This window comes from Pagrus major, chromosome 6, assembly GCF_040436345.1.
Source record: "Pagrus major chromosome 6, Pma_NU_1.0".
Classification (NCBI taxonomy): Eukaryota; Metazoa; Chordata; class Actinopteri; order Spariformes; family Sparidae; genus Pagrus; species Pagrus major.
The window spans coordinates 39,080,458-39,085,582 of NC_133220.1; the positions used below are offsets into that span (position 1 = coordinate 39,080,458).

The 5,125-nt window shown below is 40.8% G+C and overlaps 1 long non-coding RNA gene across 1 annotated transcript; it reads left to right on the plus strand.

The window, feature by feature from the left end:
• The first annotated feature begins 3,937 nt into the window (after positions 1–3,937).
• LOC140997503 (uncharacterized) lies at positions 3,938–4,886 on the plus strand. The gene is made up of 3 exons (XR_012179369.1): positions 3,938–4,409; positions 4,636–4,758; positions 4,866–4,886. It is a non-coding gene; the product is annotated as an uncharacterized lncRNA (long non-coding RNA).
• The last annotated feature ends 239 nt before the right edge of the window (positions 4,887–5,125 follow it).

A 5,125-nucleotide genomic window follows, 5' to 3' on the forward strand; every position in this document is an offset into this window, starting at 1 on the left:
TATAACAAGTGTCTATAGAGATAAGAGCCAAAATAGAGTATTCATAATTAATTTAACAATAATCCTTTTTGTTTTGATCTAAAAGATTATCCAACCGGTTTCTCACAAAAGTGATATGATCTAGATTGTGAGTTTTGTGATCTGTTGGTTGCACCCTTAGTATTAAGTAACAATGACAGTAATAATTAATAATGACATTTTCTATTCATTTTTTTCACAGAGAGGGTCTGCTGGCCAATCGAGTGCTACTGCCAATACATCTCATTCTACCTCTGTAACGCAGACATTACAGGACACGTTTCAAAAACAGGCTGCTTATACCTTAACCCTTTTAATATATAATAAATCTATTTAAATATAAATCTTGGTGAAATTATTTCAATTTATCAGTGTATCAGTGTTTTTTCAACATTTTGAAGACATTTTAAAAATACCGCGGTATACCGATAACCGTGATAATTTTGGTCACTATTACCGTGGTGTGAAATTTTCATACCGTTACATCCCTAGTGCAGAGTCTGATCAGGAAAAGCATAGCTTCTACATGCCATGCGGTCTGCTTGCAGCTCCAGCTATCATCTCTTTTCCTCCCGCTGTTCGTGCCTAGGAAATTATCGCTTTTTTACAAAAAAAAATTGTTTCATGAGAACAAAGACCTCAGTAAAGGCCATTCAACTTTATTCCCGCCTCTGAGTTTCTCTTGGAGCTTGTTCGCTATCTGTCAGTTTGTGTAAAGACACACACTGAGGACAGAATAGCCAGGGTGAGTGTTTGTTCTTGTTTTATGTGTTAAGATGCTAGCAGCTAGCAGAAGCTGCTATAATGTCAACAAACATGCAACACATCTTAACGACGACGTTAGCCTGACAGTCGTTTATGTTTCAAGGTAAACCACTCTCAGAGATCAAGCGAAACCCCTCTGAAGACCTGGATTATTGTGAAGAAGGATGGAGAAGTCATTGCAGCTCATTGCAATTGCATGGCAGGGTAAATAATTTATGTAGGCGAGGATGTTTACCACGAGATCCCACACACACACATGTACTGCTAGCATATTGCCAGTGTACTTCAGAACCAGCGGGAAGAGAGCTTTAAGGGATAAACATGTTAATTAATGTAAAGTGCTACTCCATATTAGTAAAGGTAGGCTATATTGCACATCATCAAAATGTGCTGATATAGATTGCAAGTTGCCCCTGGTGTAAATTGCATTTGAGGTTTAAAAAAATGTCATATTGTATTCTATTCACAGACTTTCAGAATCATGTTCTCATGTAGGGGCAGTTCTTTTTTCCATTGAAGCTGGGGTAAAGATGCGAGATACAGCTTCCTGCACAACAGAGCAGGGCAAGTGGCTGATGCCATCACATGTAAAAAAGGTAGGGTGACACGTTCACAGCAATCCAAATGTGGGACAGAGAATGTTATTTTTGGGACACTGTGTAACAGTAGGCTAAATTATGATGTTAATAAATTAATGTTTATATTGTGCCCCTTTGGTTATGTCTTTGCTCTGGTTAATTCATCAGGACACAATATACAGAAGACAAGTAGATTGCTTGTCTTCGTCTACATTTCATCTTCTTTGAGGGGATTTTCATATATATTCCACCATACCTAATGTCCCCTCTGGGATTATTAAAGTATTTCTATTCTATTCTATTCTATTCTATTCTATTCTATTGTATATTCTGCCTAAATCTGTGTAGCTTGTGACATTGTGGTAAGTCACAATTTCCCTGTTGGGCAAAGAGGAGCTAAGACAGCAAAGACCCACATAAACACAGTTTGGCATCTCAATCCTGTGATGATAGCCTTACCTGTTTTCCTCACAGCCATCGGATAAACGCCAGATTTATACTGCATATAAATATGTTATGGACCACAGGGATGTGGACTTAATTATCTTCTTTGTGTTAACTTATTTTCAGATTCCTGCTGCTCCAGTAGCTCTGATTGACTTCTCCTCAGCAAAATCCAAAAAACAAAAGCTTGACCGTTCCATTGATGGCAGGAAAACTGGTTGGGAGGTTGGGAAATCACTTCCATGCCCAAGAGTGAAGAGAGGGTCAGAAACATATGCTAGGTTTTTTGAGACATTAAGCAAAAACTGTCCAAGTGCAGCACTGATGGCTAGGGAGCCTTACCACAAAGAATTCATCCCCAAATCTAGTATGCTTCCTAAAACTGTTCTCGAATACAGAACACCAGAGAGTCTGCAGCTACCCCCCAAAGAGCTTGAAGAGCTCACCCTGTCCCAGGTCCAGGCTGTAGAGAGGGCAACTCGAAGTCAGAGTGCAAGCAGGATTTGGTTTAGGCAAAGAGCTGGATGCATAACTGCCTCTAAGCTGAAACAAGTTCTTAAGACCAACCCCCAGCAACCATCCAAGAGCTTGATCAAGGCCATATGCTACCCAGAAGCATATAGGTTCACCATAGCCGCTACAAGGTAGTTAGGGTTGAATTAGGGTAAGGCAGAGGTAAGATTTAGGGTAAGAGGCTGTCCACATTAAGAACTGTAACTAAAAAAGTGTTCTATGAAGTGGGAGGAGAGTCCATACCACGGCTATGAAGCTGTGATCCATACTCTGCCATCTACTGTAGGCCTTCTTCAGTTAGAACAAATTTTTACTGTTTTCATAGTTAATTCATGGTATGGACAGCCCTGAAGGGCAGTGATGGCAAGTAACGAAGTACAAATACTTCGTTACTGTACTTAAGTATAATTTTCAGGTATTTGTACTTTTAGAAGTATTTTTTTTTCTCACAACTTTTTACTTTTACTCAGTAAATTTCTAACACAAATATCGGTACTTTCTACTCCTTACATTTCCCAAAAAGGCTCGTTACTTTAAAAAAAAAATCAAAAAAAAATCTTTCTTTCTTTTTTGGTGGGGGCGCTGTGACGTATGCATGTCATGTGCAGCCTGTAGCCTGTGTTTGCTGTGTTTTCGGCTCCCGCTAAAATCTTGCGAGGCACGACCTACAGTCTATGGGCACGACACAGCTGCCTGTCCGCCAGTAATCAGACCTCGTCACGGCACCTGCTGCAGCCAGCAAGGGTTCAAAATGGACAATGGAGAGGAATGTGAAGAAGAGACTGCGGAGCAGCCAGTCGAGGAGCACCCATGGCCTTATTTAAAAGAACTGTTCGAGTTTGTGGGGTCTAAAAATAATTCTTGGCGAATGTGCTGCGTCTTATGCAAACCTAAAGTCCATGAAGTGTTGGCATTCAAGAACTCACCGTCAAACCTCAGGAAACATATACAGGTAAGTCATAAAGGCTAACGTTAATTAATGTGTTAGTTAAGTTAACATCGTCGTTCGCTAGTAATGTTGTGCTAAATTGGGCTGGTGAGGCTACGTCTAGGCTATGCTAATTAGCTAGCTACCGTTATCAGACTACCCTATATGACCATTTTAATATGCTAAATTAACTTGGAGCCCATGCATTTATGAGAACCAGGCGCATATTTGCAACCGGCTACTGTTTATTTTTTGCAATGACCAGGGATACCAATTAACACCTGACGCACAGAGACACATGGACACAGAGCCCTCCTCTGTTGCTCACCCAGAGGTTTCTACAATTTTTTCCTGTTAAAAGGGTTTTCTATGGAGTTTTTCGTCAGTGGATGTGAGGGTCTAAGGACAGGGGATGTTGTTATGATGCCATGTAAAGCCCTTTGAGACAAACTGGTGGTAAAAAAAACGGGTTATACAAATAAAATTGCCTGCTCTAATCAATTAAACGGCCCAAATCGCGCTTTTTTTTTTACTCTAGTCAGCTGTAACGTTATGAGGGTAAGGTTAATGTTGGAAGGTAGGCAATGCAGCCCCTGACTCATATATGTTTGTATCACTTGACTTAATTGTGGCTCTCCTACATTTGTCCTTTTAGAGAAAACATGAGAGACACCTGGAGAGGTATACAAAACTCACAACCATGAAAAGGAAGAATGACGAAGAACCTAAGGACCAAGCAACCAAGCAGGTGAAACTTTGGGAAGGCAGGCACGTGTCACAGAAAAGTGTAGATAATCATATCATTGACTTTGTAGTTCAGGGCCTGCATCCTCTGAGTGTTGTTGAGGAGGAGGCTTTCCAACGTCTTGTGCATCACCTGCAACCAAATACAAAGGTCATGGCTCGTAATACGATGAAAAGCAAGATTGACAAAGCAACACAGGAGATGAAAAAGAATCTCAAGGATGCGATGCGTGATGTCGAGTTCATCGGAACCACTACAGATTGCTGGACAGCACATAGAAAGGGCTTCATCGGTGTCACAGCACACTGGCTACAACCCACAAGTCTGCAGAGGAGCTCTGCTGCACTAGCGTGCAAGCAACTGAAAGGCCCACACAACTTTACTGCACTCGCAGATGCTCTGACTGAAATACATACAGGTATGTGGGTTTAGTAGTATTTTACTTAAGTCCAATCCAGTTAAAATGTATAGGTTTGTTATTCACATTTTAATACATTACTTTTAACTTTGAATATCTGGTTCATTAACTTCTAATGTGTGCATTCATGTGTATGTGTCTGTGCATTTTCCCTGGTTACTGCGAACTTGAATTTCCAGTGGGATCAATACCATATCTACCTGACTTCTCTTATACGTCTGTCTAGAGTTCAACATCAGAGACAAGATTGTACGTACGACAACAGATAGTGGCTCCAATTTTGTGAAAGCCTTCCGCGTGTATGGTGTCACTGAAGATGAAAACAACAACGCAGAGCCAGATCAATCAGGTGAGCATTACACATTGGTTTATGATGATGACATAGCTATTGTCCTGTGTTTGGATGTATTGAAAAGCACCCTATGAATGCAGTTCATATTTTATTTTATTAAGCAGGAGTAGAGGATGGTGAGGAGGACATGGTTGAGTCTGTTGAAGCTGGTCCCTTGTTGGAGCAGGATGATGGGCTTGAATACCAGCTGCCAAAGCACCATCGGTGTGCCTGTCATCTATTGAACCTGGTTGGTGATTGAGTTTATGGATTGAGTAACAACAGTAATCACGGATGACATGTAAGTGTGAACACTATCGTTTGATATTAACAGGTGGCCACAGTAGATGTCAAAGCAGCGAATGGTAACCCGGTGTACATGAAG